The sequence below is a fragment of the Dendronephthya gigantea genome, unplaced genomic scaffold (genome assembly GCF_004324835.1).
Source record: "Dendronephthya gigantea isolate DGI-Jeju-01 unplaced genomic scaffold, DenGig_1.0 000559F, whole genome shotgun sequence".
Lineage (NCBI taxonomy): Eukaryota > Metazoa > Cnidaria > Anthozoa > Malacalcyonacea > Nephtheidae > Dendronephthya > Dendronephthya gigantea.
The window spans coordinates 13425-32070 of NW_021163569.1; the positions used below are offsets into that span (position 1 = coordinate 13425).

The following is an 18646-nucleotide window of genomic DNA, read 5'->3' on the forward strand; positions in this document are numbered from 1 at the left end:
TTACCATAACCCTTTTTCATTATGTCCTTTGTCAAAAACGTTAAAGTAAATCAAATATTCATAGCCACTCAGCACATGATGTCATAGTCTAGTGGTGAAGACAATGGTCTCCCAAGTGGTAAATCGATGGTTCGAATCTTAACATGACCGTTTTATCATCATGAACTTCGTGAAAAGGTTAAAGTAAATCAAATATTAAATAGCTGTTCAGCACATGTTCTCGTAGTCTAGTGGTGAAGACAATGGTCTCCCAAATGGTAAATCGATGGTTCGAATCTTACCATACCCGTTTTTTCATTATGAACTTCGTGAAAAAGATAAAGTAAATTAAATAATCATAGCCCTTCAGCACATGATCTTGAAGTCTGGTGGTGAAGGCAATGGTCTCCCAAATGGTAAGTCGATGGTTCGAATCTTACCATAACCCTTTTTCATTATGTCCTTTGTCAAAAGCGTTAAAGTAAATCAAATATTCATAGCCGCTCAGCACATGATCTCATAGTCTTGTGGTGAATACAATGGTCTCCCAAGTGGTAAATCGATGGTTCGAATCTTACCATACCCGTTTTTTCATTATGAACTTCGTGAAAAAGATAAAGTAAATTAAATAACATAGCCCTGCAGCACATGATCTTGTAGTCTTGTGGTGAAGGCAATGGTCTCCGAAGTGATAAGTCGATGGTTCGAATCTTACTATAACCCTTTTGCATTATGTACTTTGTCAAAAACGTTAAAGCAAATCAAAAATCAAAGCCGTTCAGCACATTATCTCGTAGTCTAGTGGTTAAGACAGAAGTCTCCCAAATGGTAAATCGATGGTTGGAATCTTACCATAACCGTTTTTTCATTATGAACTTTGTAAAAAAGATAAAGTTTATATAATCATAGCCCTTCAGCACATGAACTTGTAGTCTAGTGGTGAAGGCAATGGTCTCCCAAGTGGTAAGTCAATGGTTCGAATCTTACCATAACCCTTTTCCATTATGACCTTTGTCAAAAACATTAAAGTAAATCAAATATTCATAGCCGCTCAGCACATGATCTCATAGTCAAGTGGTGAAGACAATGGTCTCCAAAGTGGTAAATCGATGGTTCGAATCTTACCATAACTGTTTTATCATCATGAACTTCGTGAAAAAGATAAAGTAAATTAAATTATCATAGCCCTTCAGCACATGATCTTGTAGTCTAGTGGTGAAGGCAATGGTCTCCGAAGTGATAAGTCGATGGTTCGAATCTTACCATAACCCTTTTGCATTATGTCCTTTGTCAAAAACGTTAAAGTAAATAAAAAAATCATAGCCGTTCAGCACAATATTTCGTAGTCTAGTGGTGAAGGCAATGGTCTCCAAAGTGGTAAGTCAATGGTTCGAATCTTACCATAACCCTTTTTCATTATGTCCTTAATCAAAAACGTTAAAGTAAATCAAATATTCATAGCCGCTCAGCACATGATCTCATAGTCTAGTGGTGAAGACAATGGTCTCCCAAGTGGTAAACCGATGGTTCGAATCTTATAATGACCTTTTTATCATCATGAACTTCGTGAAAAAGTTAAAGTAAATCAAATATTAAATAACTGTTCAGCACATGTTCTCGTAGTCTAGTGGTGAAGACAATGGTCTCCCAAATGGTAAATCGATGGTTCGAATCTTACCACACCCGTTTTTTCATTATGAACTTCGTGAAAAAGATAAAGTAAATTAAATAATCTTAGCCCTTTAGCACATGATCTCATGGTCTAGTGGTGAAGAAAATGGTTTCCCAATTGGTAAATCGATGGTGTGAATCTTACCATAACCGTTTTATCATCATGAACTTCGTTAAAAGGTTAAAGTAAATCAAATATTAAGTAACTGTTCAGCACATGATCTCGTAGTCTAGTGGTGAAGACAATAGTCTCCCAACAAAAGTCTAGTGATGAGGACAATGGTCTCCCAAGTGGTAAGTCGATGGCTCAAATCTTACCATAATCGTTTTTTCATTATGAACTTCGTGAAAAAGTTAAAGTAAATTAAATAATCATAGCCGTTCAGTACATGATCTCGTAGTCTAGTGGAAAAGACAATGGTCTCCCAATTTGGTAAATTGGTAGTTCGAATCTTACCATAACCGTTTTTTTCATTATGAACTTCGTGAAAAGGTTAAAGTAAATCAAATAATCCTAGCCGTTCAGCACATGATCTCGTAGTCTAGTGGAGAAGACAATGGTCTCCAAAGTGGTAACTCGATGGTTCGAATCTTACCGTAACCGCTTTTTCATTATGAACTTCGTGAAAAAGACCAACTTGATTAAATAATCATAGCTGTTCAGCACATAAGTCAATGGTTTGAATCTTACCATAACCGTTTTTTCATTATGAACTTCGTGAAAAAGATATAGTAAATTAAATAATCATGGTCGTTCAGCACATGATCTCGTAGTCTAGTGGTGAAGACAAAAGTCTCCCTAGTGGTAAATCGATGGTTCGAATCTTCCCATAACCGTTTTTTCTATAGGAACTTCGTGAAAAAGATGAATTTAATTAAATAATCAATGCTTTTCAGCACATGATCTTGTAGTCTATTGGAGAAGACAATGGTCTTCCAAGTGGTAAGTCGATGGTTCGAATCTTACCATAACCGTTTTTTCATTATGAACATCGTGGAAATGTTAAAGTAAATAAAATAATCCTAGCCGCTTAGCACATGATCTCGTAATGTAGTGGTGAAGACAATGGTCTGCCAAGTGGTAAATCGATAATTCGAATCTTACCATAACCGTTTTTCATTATGTCCTTCGTGAAAACGTTAAAGTAAATAAAATAATCGCCGCCGTTAAGCACATGATCTCGTAGTCCAGTGGTGAAGACAGTGGTCTGCTAAATGGTAAATCGATGGTCCGAATCTTATCATAACCGTTTTTCATTATGAACTTCGTGAAAAAGATATAGCAAATTAAATAATCATTCTCGTTCAGCACATGATCTCGTAGTCTAGTGGTGAAAAAAAGAGTCTCCAAACTCTGGGTGATAAACTACACCTACTATAAGTTGATGAAACCCTCTATGTAAGCGAGAAAGACGTAGCAGAGACCACAACACTTCCACATTTTCGCTTTGCATATCTAATAATTGTCGACAAAATATTGATGACTTCACGTATAGACCGACACCTCCATGTAATTTATGAACTCGGCCTCGTCTCAACAATTGATAATTAGGAATATTAATTGCTTCATTTGGTATTGATTCCTTTAACCATGTCTCTGTAAACATAGCAATGTCAATGTCTAACGTCAATATGGTTTCCACAATTTCATCAAGTTTAGGAGCGAGCGACATTGTGTTGGACAACAACAATCACGGTACAAATTCTTGCTTTCGTGTATTAACGAAAAGGGAATGTTCAGGCAATCTCTTAATATGAATCAAATTTGAAGGATTCGAATAAGGACAGCGTCTGTTTCGTTTATTTACGCGATTGCGAGGAGAAATTCTAATTGAAATCTGAGCCATTATTCAGAAGTTGAGGAGTTTTCACCTTGGGGTGATTTGCTTTTGGTTTACAGCTTTTGCTTTATTGGTTTTCGCAAAGCTTCTTAGATTTCCATAATTGGCAAATCACAAATTGGGCCAGAAATCTTTTTGCTGTAGGAGAGGGAAATCAGCGGAGGGGATGTGTACCTTGGCCGATACCGTTCCCTCACGTTTACTGAGAAAGACCGAAATAAATGTTGGATTTATATTTCGCTGCGTGAGGTAGGATTGGATATGTTTTTCATTCACGCTGCTTGCAATTCCAGATAGGAATATTCTCTTTGTTTGGTTTCGCCTACGCTCTACTCCTACAAAACCATCAGCACTAATCCTACTATTGTTATGCTTAGTGGTAAAATGTTGTTGTGGTTTTAGACCGGCTTTGATCCGGCAGCTTTAGCATACGTTAACTTGTCATTTTTAGCTTGTTTATTGGTCTCAACTGGACTGTCAATAATTACAATATCTTTGTTATTTTCGGGACTTAAGGCCTGGTCTTGGTTCGAACTAGCGGGATTTTCACTCAACAAGTTGGTATTCTCATTGTTGCTCGTAATCACAATTCATAGCGATTTCGATGGCTCAGTGCTCGCTAATTGTTTCCTATTTGTGGGCTTACTATCGCTATCTACTTCATTTACATCACAACAAACACTTCATTTGAATGTTCTACATGGAACTTTGTATATTCAGCAGCTAGAAGCGATGTTTCTCGTATAATGCTATCATCGTTTTTACCCATAAGATCCCGAACTTGTGATACACAGCAGTCATGTGTTCAAACTTATCTGACAATGCTTGAATCGCTTTCCTATTCATGATCTGCTCACGTTTAAGCTCCTCATTTTCTGTAGGGGGCCAGCAGCTTCGCTCGAATAATCACTAATGTATCTACAAACCTCTCTCTTGAATTGGTTTGTTTTTTCTGCTTCGAAGAATAGAAGATTTTTGTCCTTTCGCCATGTGATAGAAACCTCTTTAGCAGTAAACACCTTTTTGTCACCTCCAGGTTGAGACCAGGAGCCATTTATCTTCAGCCATTCAGCCACAAAACACTTTAATGAATCAAAGTCGCCCGACCAGGCCAGACCAAGTGATTTGGAAATAGATTCAGTTGCCTTTCTGATGCAGTTGTCCTTCCCAATGTTTAGCGAATCGTCTTTAGCGAAATATAGTAATGAATTAGCCAATTTCTGGCTTGGCCTAGGACATGAATCACTTGGATTAACGGAGCCCAAGATCACACGTCTGATCTCCATAAAAGCGTTATGCGTAACGCTTTCCCAAGTAGTAAATCGAACCATCGATTTACTACTTGGGAGACGATTGTCTTCGCCACTAGACTGCAAGATCTTGTGCTGAATTGTTATGGTTATTTAATTTATTTATCCTTTTCACGAAGTTCATCAAGAAAAACGGTTACGGTAGGATTCGAACCATTTATTCTTGTACTGGATGACCATGGTTATTTAGTTTACTTTATCCTTTCACGAAGTTCATAATAAAAAAAGTTTTGGCAAGATTCGAAACATCGATTTACCACTTAAGAGACAGTTGTCTTAGCCATTAGACTGCAAGGTCTTGCGCTGAGAGGCGATGGTTATTTAATTTACTTTATTATTTTCACGAAGTTCATAATAAAAAAGGTCATGACAGGATTCGAACCACGATTTACTACTTGGGAGACGATTGCCTTCGGCACTAGACTGCAAGATCTTGCGTTTAACGGTTATGGTTATTTATTTATTTATCCTTTTCACGAAGTTCATAATGAAAAACGATTACCCTAGGATTCGAACCATCGATTTAACACTTGGGAGACCATCGTCTTCGCCACTAGAGCACAAGGTCTTGTGCTGGATGGTCTTGGTTATTTAATTTACTTTATCCTTTTCACGAAGTTCATTGTGAAAAACGGTTATGGTAGGATTCGAACCATCAATTTACCACTTGTTAGACCATCGTCCTCGGCAATAGACTGCAAGTTCTTGTGCTGAACAATTATAGTTACTTAATTTACTTTATTCTTTTCAGGAAGTTCATAAAGAAAAAGGTCATAGCAGGATTCGAACCATCGATTTACCACTTGGGACACAATTGTCTTTGCCACTAGTCTGCAAGGTCTTGTGCTGAACGGCCATGGTTATTTAGTCTACTTTATTCTTTTCACGAAGTTCATAATGAAAAGGTCATGGCAGGATTCGAACCATCGATTTACTACTTAGGAGATGATTGTCTTCACCACAAGACTGCAAGAACTTGTGCTGAACGGTTATGGTTATTTAATTTATTTATCCTTTTCACGAAGTTCATAATGAAAACGGTCATGGTAGGATTGAACCATCGATTTAACACTTGGGAGACCACCGTCTTCGCCAAAGAACCACAAGGACTTGTGCTTAACGGTTATGGTTATTTAATTTACTTTATCCTTTTCACGAAGTTCATAATGAAAAAGGTTATGGTAGGATTCGAACAATCGATTTAACATCTAGGAGACCATCGTCTTCACCACTAAAGGACAAGGTCTTGTGCTGGCTGACCATGGTTATTTAATTTACTTTATCCTTTCACGAAGTTCATAATAAAAAAAGTTTTGGCAAGATTCGAAACATCGATTTACCACTTAAGAGACAGTTGTCGTAGCCATTAGACTGCAAGATCTTTTGGGGAATGGCCATGGTTACTTAGTTTACTGTATTTCTTTTCACGAAATTTATAATGAAAAACGGTTATGGTAGGATTCGAACCATCGATTTACCACTTTGGGACCATTGTCTTCGCCAATTGAGTACAAGTTATTGTGCTGAACGGCCATGTTCATTTAATTTACTTTATCATTTTCACGAATTTATAATGAAATACGGTTATGGTAAGATTCGAACAATCGATTTGCCACTGGAGAGATCATTTAAGTTTGAAAACCTTCAATCCAGCTGTTTTTGAAGCATTCTAATAAAATTTTGTGTGTTCCTTCACAGGCAGCTAGTGATCTACAATAAAAATAACCAATGATTCAATATTTTGTCCACCACAACCCAAGGTGTGTACATAGTTTTTACTAGTAAACAACTCTAACATGCCTTTCCCTGAACAAGTAAAGTTGTCGGGTTTAAATAGAAATAAACACACTTACAATGATTTCACAACTTCTTCTTCTCGTTCCCGTTTGCTTCTATCCGATTCGTTAAACAAGTTTTTAAAGAAAATATCTAAAGCTGGTAACGTGATGTTATCATTGAATCACCACCTTTTCGTGTATGGAAATGAATATTGTGTTTCCATACTGCTTAATTCACGATCAATATGGCGGTTGGTCGGTAGCTCTATATATTTTTTATATTTTTTAAGATATTTATTTTATCTAACGAGTTTCGTACATCTCGACCAATTAATACGGCATTTAAGAATGCTAATTGCATGGATTTGGACGGAATGGCTGCGGATGGCATAACCTTGAGTATTTGTAGAGATATTGCTTTTCGATGTCGGGTCAACATACAACGAGTTGGTTTTGAATCTAAATACAAAGTCTCATTTGCGATTGCTAAAGAAAGGAAACATTGATTTGTTAGTCTAGTCCTATGTGCGAAGCCTTTTAAGCAGGATCTAACAATGTGTGTGGATGTTTCGTCTAATCCTGGTCCTGTCGGATAAGATGTCTCAACATCGAAAGCAGTCACGTTTGATGAACACGTTTCGACCCGCTAATAATCCTTAGGAGCTTAGTTCGATGCTTGGGCAGTTGAATCTACAGAAAGGTTGGTTGTTCCATATGACCTATAGGAATATTTTTTATAATACCTACTTGGCAAACACCTCCGCGACACTATACAATCACTCCTCCTATTGTAAAAAAGTGTTTCCTATATAATTCTATGGCTTATATTAGGCAACTTAAGCAACGATAACGTTGACGTCCTGGACGTTAACTGTACTTTCGTACTCCCATTTACCAGTAAGGATAAAGGTCAGCTTAAGAGCTGCTTTCCAGTTACGCGTTTTTTATATGCCTATGTTTTATATGCCTAAGTTTTTGAAGTGGTTTTTCTTTCGTGTTCTCGTTGCTTAAGGTCCCTACTTGTTTTATACTACGTTGGAATATGAATTCACTTAGTTTGTTAGATTTTTTCGTTGTTTTTTCTTGGTTCACACTTGGGCTGCTGCAATCAGCAGTTCATAATTATTGAGAGAATCTTTCCATGTTGTTGGCTCCTGCAGTTGTAATATTCATCTTCCACGGCAACGCTGCCTTCGATCGCTTGGATATCATGTTGCAGGCACTCCACCTTATGATCAACCGCGCCAACTGACTCGGGCAAGAAAAAAAGTTGATCAGAAATGCCATGAGTAGTGTGGTATCTGGATTTTCTCACATAATGGGCATTCCAGGACTCCTTAATAGCCTTTAGGGAATCCCTCATCACTTTAATGAAATAAAACCAAAGACATTCCAGCTGAAGTATATTGCTTGTGTCAACAATACCTCTGTCTACCAAATCTTTAAAAAATTAATCCACCACGATGCCCACGACTGACGTAGCATGGCCCACCACGCCTCTATACGCTGGTTGCTGTGTGACGATCCATAGCGATGTGCTTTTATCCTATTATAGTGATCTCTGTGGTTTCGACGTAAGTAGCACTGAGCAGTGGCCATTATACCATTTTCAGTCCTTTTGTTCGTTCGTAGAATTGTTGGGCAACCGTTTTGGGATTTAACACAATTAAGAAATAATCCTCCAATGACCCGAGGGTCGTTATTTGTTCGAACGATCTCTAACCACATAATTCGCCTGCTAAACCCATCAATGCAGCCGTGAATGGGAAACCCAAACTGTTTGAGTTTATCGTACCCATCGGCATGCCAGGTAAAGTTTGGACCAGGATTTAAATACTCCCTCCGCTGCAGCTTATGAGCTTTTCTTACTGCACAACCTTCAGGATCAAGCACCTTTAAGATACTTTGAGCTGTTGAACGGCGCACACGCATGCCATGTTTTGATTGCAGTTTCCTCCACATTGATCTGTATCCTAAGAGGTTGCCATTTTCATGTAGTTCTCTTTGAACGCATTCCCTAACTTGTTCTTCATTCGCGTTGTATCTTCTTCTTCCCAAACCATACTCCTGTAATCTGGTGATGAGCGCTCTTTTACATATTTTGATATCATGATATTTTTCTAAACATTCCAGTATCGTTTTGTACTTAAAATTTCTTCCGTAGTAAAAACGGATCGCTTCCTCCATATCAATAATTTTATATTTTACTAGGTTAAAAGACAAAAATGCATTTATAAATGTATTATACTTTGCAACAATCATATTAATAGACTTATCCTTGTTGACTTTAAATTTGTGGTGCGCTAGCTCGTTTTGGATTTGGATAAATAATTAAATATTTGCGTTTGTCTTTTGAATTTGCGTTTGTGTTTTGAATTTGCGTTTGTGTTTTGAATTTGCGTTCGTGTTTTGAATTTGCGTTCGTGTTTTGAATTTGCGTTTCTGTTTTGAATTTGCGTTCGTGCTTTCATGATTTGCGTTTTTGTTTTTGAATTTGCGTTTATGTTTTTGAATTTGCGTTTGTGTTTTGAATTTGCGTTTGTGTTTTGAATTTGCGTTCGTGTTTTGAATTTGCGTTCGTGTTTTGAATTTGCGTTTCTGTTTTAAATTTGCGTTCGTGCTTTCATGATTTGCGTTTATGTTTTTGAATTTGCGTTTATGTTTTTGAATTTGCGTTTGTGTTTTTGAATTTGCGTTTGTGTTTTGAATTTGCGTTTGTGTTTTGCACCTCTGGGCCACCGTACATTAGCGATATTATGAATATTTTTCTAGTTTTGTAACTCCTTGTTTTTTACAGGCAGAAATACTTGAGAATTCAGTGTTGCCACATTTAGACCACATTGCGAAAGATCGGGATATTTTTGTGCAGATCCGAGCTGTCCAGCTTCTGGTCGACGTTATTGCATCCTCTGATTCACCGAAAGTTTGCGATGTTTTGCATATAATCGAGAAGGTACTCATACAATCCTTTTCAGACGGTTTCATTTCTCCACTCCAATTTGCCTCTTCATTCGTGATGGGCTGATACTGTACTTCAATAGAAAACTCTCTCTTATCAGTGAAAGCTTCCTGACCTGAACCCAACTATATATCCGCAAATTGGATCGTTTTACACGGGAGTCGTGAATGCAAACGCATCAGTGAAGTAAAAGGATATATATTTCATTTATCAATTCCAGATTGCCACTGTCCAGTAGATCCTCTCAAGCGATACGTCAAGCCGTCGTGTAAAGAACATGTAAGGTAATTATATAGAGACTGCAAGGTATTTATAGGAACATCTAGAGACATATAATTACATCTAATCACTGTAAATTGTCTTTGTTGCTGCAGCCTCAGGATGAAACAGCGTAGAAAGACATCAAAGAGGCTGCATTAGGATTAGTACGGGGAACTATTTTTGCTTCAAGCTTAATAGGGATTTTTGTCAGGACTTATCGTTCCAGTTGTATAAAATGAAACTATTCACGATGAATTCCAAATCGTAATTCATCATGGTATCAATGCCCCCCCCCTCTCTCTTTCAAAAATTAGACCCATATTCCATTTCTAATTTAATAAGTGGGTTCTTTATAAAGTGATAAGCTAGCTAAAGCTAATGTTTCCAAACTATTTCCACATCAACATATGCCATATTTTTGTGCAGAAGATTAGTGGTTATAAATTACATTGGAGTGAACGAAAGGTTCCAGTGACGTTAGAGGTACTATTATTGTTTTCAAGTTTCTTGATAACTTACCTGTGTGTTCATATATATATATATATATATATATATATATATATATATATATATATATATATATATATATATATATATATATATACTTGATATTGCAAGACATTTGAATATTTGTGATTTGAATAATTCAACTCAGGCTTTCATTCCATTTCTATACTTAGGTCTCAGATTATCCTAGGGGATTTGTTGTTGTCTGTGGTGGTTTTAGCACAGTGGTATGTACCAGATGTTGCTAGTACCAACCTTATAATAAAAAAAGGATAAGATACCGGTTATTTCTGTAAATTGAAGTTTTACATTTTGTGCACAATTTTGCTTTTGTTTTCCAGCATCTTTTCACATCAGAGAGGAGACAGGAATTGCTGAAAAAGTTGATGGAATCTTCTTTAAATAATGTTGGTGTTACGATAAAGTATGTGAACATTTTAAGTAAACAAATTTTAAGTAAATGACAAAATGACTTATATTCAGGTTACTTTATTTGTTTACGTTTTAACCGTTTTTGACAAAATTCTTTCCAGGTCTGTAATTTACTTTGAGCTGTATTTGTTATTTCTTTTGCCTCGGTTTTTAGCAAAAGAAAAGTTCCATCAAAGTGGAGTCGTTTTTTAAAACAAATTTATAAATACAGTTGAATGATATATTATTAAGACAGTATTTCGTTTGTCCTGTGTAAAGAATGTGAGATATGACAGTAAATGACAAATTTTTCGTTTCAGTGATGACGACCATATCACATCAATGTCAGAATTCAGCGTCTATAAAGAAACTCCTCGGAGTAAAGTGAGTTATGTTGTTAATAAAATTCTTCTAAGAGTCTATCCTTTTTCTCATTTTAAAATCGTTTTGACACTCTCAAATTTAGGATCTGTTCAAAGAACGCTGTGTTTCTTAGAAACGTACAATATCGTCACCCTTCATCCCCTTAGCTCATTAAGTCATGCGACATTCCATGTCAGTTCCAGTAATTGTTCATATCTGACCTTGAAAGAAAACACTCCAAACACTCCAAACACTCCATGTCTTCTGATCTGGATTCAAGTTTACTGCTTTTATCGTCTTTCTTATTTCACGTTTCCATTTTGAACATGTTCAATTGCAAAAAAAGTATCCAGCCGAGTTAAAATAGTTTTATTTTTGCAGTTACTTTCCAGAATATACCGTATATAGCGTATAGTATATCATAGTTTTCAAACTTCTTTTTCTGTCAGATATTTTCAATAATTCGCTATCGAAACCATCCTCAGCTGTTCGGGCTGGAATACACAAGCGGTCGGCTGAGAAATTACTCGTCTCCTGACAGGTAGTGTAAGAAAGCAAATTTTGTATGAAGCAATAAAAAATATTTCTTGTTTTGAATGTTTGTCTTTCACTCAATCTAGGGAAACATTATTGGCTGGTTTGCTAGACGGTGTTAGAGCCAGTTGAAACAGAGATGTTTGCGTAAAAACGACCCCAACGAAGAGAAGTACTGTACGCTTATTCATAGATGATTGAGCGAAAATTATGGTCAAAATTTTCCTGATGAAAATCTCGTACTGCTATGATTACCCTAAATACGATCCCTCATTTCATACTCCTGCTGACGTATGTGATCTCATATAACACACCAACAATTACACTTCTCGTCAGGTATCAGCAAATAGCATTATTCCTATTAGCCAGTTCAATACATCACATACAGCAAAAGAAGAATTGTTTTTTTAAGATGATATATTTTTCAAGGTTATCGTTGGGGTCCATTGTATAATGTTGTTGACGAAGAAGTAGAAAGCAGTCATTTAAATTCCTCGCTGCGTCTCCAGGTGAAATATTTCTCTTTTTATTTCACTTTACATTTTTGAAATATCTCCAAAAGCTTATATTGTCTTATGACTGGTTCCTTGCAGGAAATTTAACCGAAGCTGTGTACAGATTTTACTGCAATATTTCCTACTGTGGTCTACTTCATGCAGTCACCCAAAACGTAAGTTGACAACTTCTTATCTTGTACTTTTCTGCAGACAAAATCCTGTGTAGAGAATATTATTGCCTTTTTATTGAGTTTTAATGTTCTGTCAAAATTTGGATTAAGGCTGTTTTCCACTCACGTGTTTTTCATACGCACGTACACGCACGTAAAAATCTAAATCCTTATACATGTTACCTTTGAAAAAACTAAGTGAATAAATCGACCTAGATGCATGTTAATTAATAAAAATTTAAAAGCATTTAAAATTCTCCGTATGTGTACATGCGTATAAAAAACGCGTAAGTAGAAAGCAGCCTTTAGTGTGAACTAAACGATTGCTAGGCTGCATAGTTACGTTAAATGAAAACATTTGCCCATTTCGGCTGCTAATTGAAAACATTTAGCAAGGTTTAAAACGTCTGCAAACAACACGGTACATTTAAACTGGTTTATCCAGTATAGCCAAAGGCAAAAAGTATGACTTTAATAAAAATACCCTATCCTGCTACTGTTCTGTGCACAAATGTACACAAAACACTAATAGTACTCCCTAAAAACCGCCGTAACTCCAGCCTAGTCCCAGGCCTCTCATTGCGCGTGTTTTATATTTTCGTCACGTCACCGAATGAAACGCGCGCGAGAGGCCTAACACAAAATATTTTCTAATCTTAACGGCCCGTTTAATGTTGTGAACTTGAAATTAGAATTGTTATTAAAGTAAATGTTTGCAATTTACAACAGTAACCGTTATAAAGGAAGCGAGAATAATTTAAATTGGTGGATTGAAGTTTATTATAATCATAAACATGTACGTACGGACTCGAGTTTACTTGATAGTCGATAGCGTTGACGGCGACATTGAAACGTTTGTATGAATATTTCGACTCCTGGCAGTATAATCAATATCCCGTAGCTTATTTCAAGCAAATGTTTGACTAACGACGTCGAACAAGGCCAGTTAACCGCGTCGTAGATCGTAAACTGACCTCAATACAGAAAGTGGGGACAAAAAGTCCCCACTTTAGCCAAAATACAAAACATTTTGTTCTAGGCCTCTCAGTTCCCGCCTCGCCGCGTATAAGGAACGTTATGAAGCCTAGGTACTAGGCTGCGGTAACTCTGGTTGCTGAGTTGACTGGGTCCGAATCCATGAAATGGTAGTTTTGAAATTTTCCCGGCAGAAGTACGGCCGGAATATTAAGTCTTTTAAACTCCAATATATATTTCAAACGATTTTAAATATTTTGTAGGGACTTTTGTCGGAGAATAAAGAAAGACTTATCATTAATGCCATCACAATGCTCATTGCTCACGAAGGTATTGTATATCTTTGCCAATAAATTTATTTAGTGTTCAACCCTAAAATATACATATTCTGAGTGCTATTACCTTCGCAGGTGTCCTATATATACATAAAATAGGTAAAAAGTTTCGTCTATTTGCAGGAGACCAAAACAAAATATGAGATAAAGATCTCGAAGCACTGTTTCACGATTTGAGAAGTTGGGTTCGATCCAAAGCAGGTTTCGCGCTTTCACAACGCTCACTAGGTGAGAAACGTTTATCTTTAACCACAACACACGCTGTTTACTCAACCAGTTCACTTGCGTGAGAAGGTTGGTGTGAAAACTGTGAAAGCTTTGAAGAGGAATAATGAAGCCGTGACTCACGCCGCTGTCGACATGTTGTGTTCTCTGATGCAGGTAAAGACAGGGCTTTCCTTTAAGCGGCCAAAATGGTCAGACCGGACATATTTAAATTTAAAATAGAGTATTTCGTTAAGAATACAGCGGCGAAATTTCCGAGCTAAATAGATGCAAGAAACGAAATACGTAAACTCAGCCAACTTTGAAATTTGCATGTTAACAGGATCCAGTTTTATCGAAACCAATTCTGTTGTTTTATATAGCCAACGCACGATAACTATGACATTCGAGAAGAACAGATAAACAAAAGCTCTCTGTTATCCTGTGAAAAATTTCTAAGCAGTTTGTTGGGAATTCTCACGATAAATGTGGTAAGATGTGCGGTGTTGGCCTATAATCTATGCTGAACCCATGCATTTTATTTTTCCATCCCTCTTGTATGTATACAGCCTTGTTTTGGAAGAGAAATTCCCTTGCAAAACTCAGCAAGTGATTTGTAGCAACTGCCTTTCTAATTTGGACTACCTTTCTAATTAACACAAGAAATAGATTAACCATGAAAACTTTTCTTCTAGAATCGTTCTACTGGGGTTTTAGGTATAAGTTGATTGCTTGATTTTCTGGCGTTTGCTCTGTGTCCTCTTTACAGGTAAAGTTCTGGTTGCTTTGCAATATATCAAAATAATGGGGGGTGCAGTTGGACATTCATGTTAAACTAATAGTAAGGTGTGATTGCTTCTAATATTTTGAATCAACTGATGTGGTCTGTTATAATAAATCGACTATTGCATACTCCTCTTAGTGAGACAACAGACGATGAACAGTTTGGGAAATTACTGGAGAAAGTTGCAGGTATGCTACAAAGAAATTTGAGGAGTTTTCATTCAACTTGCCTTCTTGGTAGTTTATGGCTCTTTGACTGACGTTGAAAGTTGATTAAATTGCCTTTCTCTCTTTACATTTTTGGTGAAGTTTACCACGTCCACTAGCTTGACCCATGCATGGGAGCAACTCATGAAGTCTGTTATTTGTTTGTCTTGAAATGGGTCATTGCATTTATCGATTGTTTCAGGTAAGTTTACGATAAAACTGCAATAAATAGTACCAATTGTACCATTTCTTCGCTTATGTATGTTTTACTATTGCCCCGCTAATGGTTCTTACCAATCGTGGTTTTGAATTCGTTCCTCAACAATTTCAGCATCCGTCGACAACAATTGTGAAAGGTGCTGGCATGGTTCTGAAGGCGATAATCGAGGTACGTTTTATTCATTCATTCCTCCATTGAGAATTTTCTGCTTTTGACAAACGTCATTTATAACGTTCTGCATTTTTTTAGCAGTGATGAATGTACATATTATTTCAGTTGATATTTAAGAGGTTTTAAAGGGTCTTAATTTCGAGAGGTATTATACACACTTCAAATTCAAGCCAGGAACAGTTGATGGAAAAATGAGTCAACTATAGATCCTCCGGTAGGAATCGCTTTTGCGATGCCGGCGCAATGCTCTTGTCACTGAGAACGTATAGTTGACTCATTTTTCCATCAACTGTTCCTGGCTTGAATTTGAAGTGTGTATAATAATACCACGCGAAATTAAGACCGTTTAAAACCCGAATTAGTGTGATATATTAACAAATTGTTGCAGATGTATAGCTTCGATTCCATCCGGAGCACCTGAGTTGTAGTTTAGCAACATTCTTAGATTCATCTTAAAACTTGTGATTTTATAATCCTCTATATACTAGCCATCTGTAAATAGTTCAATTGAGACTAACAAGCATACTCCATAAGTAATTTATAATCTTTATTGTTGGCATATAGGCAATTGAGTGGACATCTTGTGGCTCTCTGGACAACTGGTCATCCAACAGCAATGGCATTACTTGTGAGAATAATGTTCGTATTAAAGTAGTTATGGTTTTTAATGTCTAAAATATACAATAAAGTTTAAATGCGAGATTTCCTGTTCGTAAGTTTTGGTTCATAAACAATTATGTAATAGTGACTAAGTGGTATCAACTGCTTTGGTAACTAAACTCCATCATTCATCCTTAAACTGTCCCACTGACGAAATAATTAAAAGGTAATTCATTCAGAAGTGTAAAACCTTTTTGTAAAGAAACAATTTTGTTGGAAAGTTTTTATCTTTCCTTCAGCCACCAGAGACTAAAGAAGATCATTTATCAATTCGTGACACTGTAAAGCTTGCAGAGTACGTTTTAAGGCAACAATCGTGTTCCAAAATTTCATAATGCATGCTTGTATGTACGTATAAGCCTGTTATTTCACGTGCTATACTTGTCTGTTAGAGCTCTGGAAAAGCGAGAGGAACGTCAAGGAATCAACTTGAAGGATATCTCTCGCATTGCAGGACAAAAATAGGATTCAAATCCAGGAAAGATGTAAGAATTTAAATCCAGTTGTTTTATTACAAGTAAGTGTTCATATTAAGAAAATGGGAAAATGTTCTAGTCGTTTGAAAGATGAAAAAGCAATGGTATTTAAACGGATCTTTTTTACAGATTCAGTCAAGATTTGAAAGCGTACAGCCTGATTTGGAATTACAAGGTGAGTCTCAAAGCTAAGGTTAGTTTCCGTTGAAAATATAGGAAATGAAAAGGTAATGGAGGATTTCCTGTCGCTATGAGTATAACAAGACAAATTCAATAGTCCTGACCTCTTTCTCTAAACTGTTCTCGTAAATGAGTTTGAAACAATTTATTTTTTTTTCAATGTGACAGACGTGAGAGGAACTTCTGGGGCTCTCGAATCTGAGATGCGCGCATTTGCAATGGAAAAAGATCTGAGTGGAAACTACGTTGTTTTTTGGAATCACCTTTAGTTTGAAGTCCTGTATGAATGGTTACCTGATCAACTGAAAATAGGTTAGTGATAATCCTTATACTGCTCTAGCTTTTTAACAGTTCTTCTTAATAAAGCCCCCCCCTATCCCTCGATAGCAATCAAACTCAGTAACGTATCTCTCCTATCAGGCGATCACATCGAACGAATATGCATCCTCATTGACACATGTGGTGGGTTAAAAACGCGCTAGTTCTTCCGATAAATTAAAGAACAGTTCCATATACTTTTGTACGTGTAAAACTTTTCGCTTGATTTTCTTTTAAATGTGGGAATCCGACCGTGCAGCAAACATTAAAATCAAGCGATAACACTAAACTTGATTGTGATAGCCCTGAGTATATACCGCTATGATAGCTTTGTTCCTCATAATGATATGCTGGATTCCCCGTGAATTGCTAGAACATACCTGAAGAACAGCTATAAACTTCAATTCTCAAAGATATGTTGCGTACCATGTCTTTGGATGAATGCGGGTGTAAAGCGCGGTTACAGTTGGTGATAGGACATTTTCCACTAGTGAGTCTCTAATGAAATGAGTAATTTGTTAAACAATTAATCTTAGTCACACATTAAAAGTTATATATGACCGCATGGAAATGATGTGATGCATATAACGTGAGAGGGTAATCTGTAGGAGCCTTGCTTATTAATCCAGCTAACCCTGACTAATCCATTTATTTTGTAATGAGCGAATTTTTGCCCGTCGGAACTATAGGATACAGAGTAGGTCTTCACCCACTAATTATAATTACGGCGACTTTGAGTGAAATCGCTCCGACAACATCTTTCTTGCCGAAGTCAATTTAAATGCATTGGTCCTGGTAATTTTTCCGTGCAGATCAAGAAGCTGCCTCATTTAAGCGACCATGTCCTGTCGACTTATCCGCATTCCCAACACTTGTTGCTATTATCTGGGATGTTATGTGTCTTCAGTACGGGGGGCGATAATTAGTATCAATTATTCTATCTTCCGGCACCAAAACACCATCGAAACAATCATCAACAAAAATGAAACGATAATGCAGATAATTGTGCCATATATGGGGCCTCCAGAATTGAAACCAGTCGAGGTACAGCGTTATTTCAATTGATTTTGTGAAATCTTTACTGGGCGTTAACTTCGAATTTTATCACATTCCCATATAGGGGAATTACTGAATAAAAATATAATGTCCAACAGTCTTAATATGACATAATAATAAACTGAACATATACCATGTAGCCTGCAATATTTACCTTGCTTGGTATGTCAGTCCATCAAATCCATGTATGGCACAGCGATGGATGGAGGTGTAGTCAGTGATAAGAGAAAGGTAATAATTGTTAGCGATTCCTGGGTTGCCATAATTTATTTGATCTAAAATTGAGAAACAAGGAACAAGTAAATTAATCCCCGAGCGGGCGCGGAGCGCCTGCGAGGGTACTAATTCCGCTCGGAGATTAGGAATTACACCCGAAACCCGGTAGAACATAGGCGAATCCGAAGTTGTCCAAATTCTTTGTCATGGACGGTCGACGTTGGGTGGTTTTGTAAGTTATGCGCATGCGCGAGTAACGTCTGGTAATCAACGAACGTTCTGATTGGCTAAGACAGAAATTTTGTATTTCAATGAGAACGTCAGCAATTTATATTAACTGTCATTTCGTAAACAGTTTTGTAAAAGCGTTTCATAAACTTTGTGCAAAGAAAGTAAAACGAGAAGAAACAAGATATATGAAGCATGACAGTTAGCAAAGATGAACAATAATTCATAATCAGCAAACTTATAAATGTTCTCAAAGACATAATGTACGTGTTTACTTTGTTTATTTCGTATTTGTTTCGCGATAAGAATGAGCCGTATTTGTATACTTTTCAGCTT

General features: G+C 36.7%; 4 long non-coding RNA genes across 4 annotated transcripts; all 4 read left to right on the plus strand.

Moving 5' to 3' along the window:
* Positions 1 to 9495: 9495 nt before the first annotated feature.
* On the plus strand, positions 9496 to 12088 carry LOC114543808. The gene is made up of 9 exons (XR_003690200.1): positions 9496 to 9532; positions 9759 to 9822; positions 10226 to 10282; positions 10480 to 10533; positions 10648 to 10730; positions 11038 to 11101; positions 11530 to 11621; positions 11701 to 11950; positions 12044 to 12088. It is a non-coding gene; the product is annotated as an uncharacterized LOC114543808 (long non-coding RNA).
* On the plus strand, positions 12083 to 13555 carry LOC114543811. Its single transcript, XR_003690203.1, has 3 exons — positions 12083 to 12123; positions 12208 to 12284; positions 13520 to 13555. It is a non-coding gene; the product is annotated as an uncharacterized LOC114543811 (long non-coding RNA).
* On the plus strand, positions 13550 to 15781 carry LOC114543810. Its single transcript, XR_003690202.1, has 3 exons — positions 13550 to 13586; positions 13715 to 13819; positions 15741 to 15781. It is a non-coding gene; the product is annotated as an uncharacterized LOC114543810 (long non-coding RNA).
* LOC114543809 lies at positions 14246 to 14921 on the plus strand. Its single transcript, XR_003690201.1, has 4 exons — positions 14246 to 14286; positions 14491 to 14564; positions 14718 to 14767; positions 14888 to 14921. It is a non-coding gene; the product is annotated as an uncharacterized LOC114543809 (long non-coding RNA).
* Positions 15782 to 18646: the final 2865 nt, after the last annotated feature.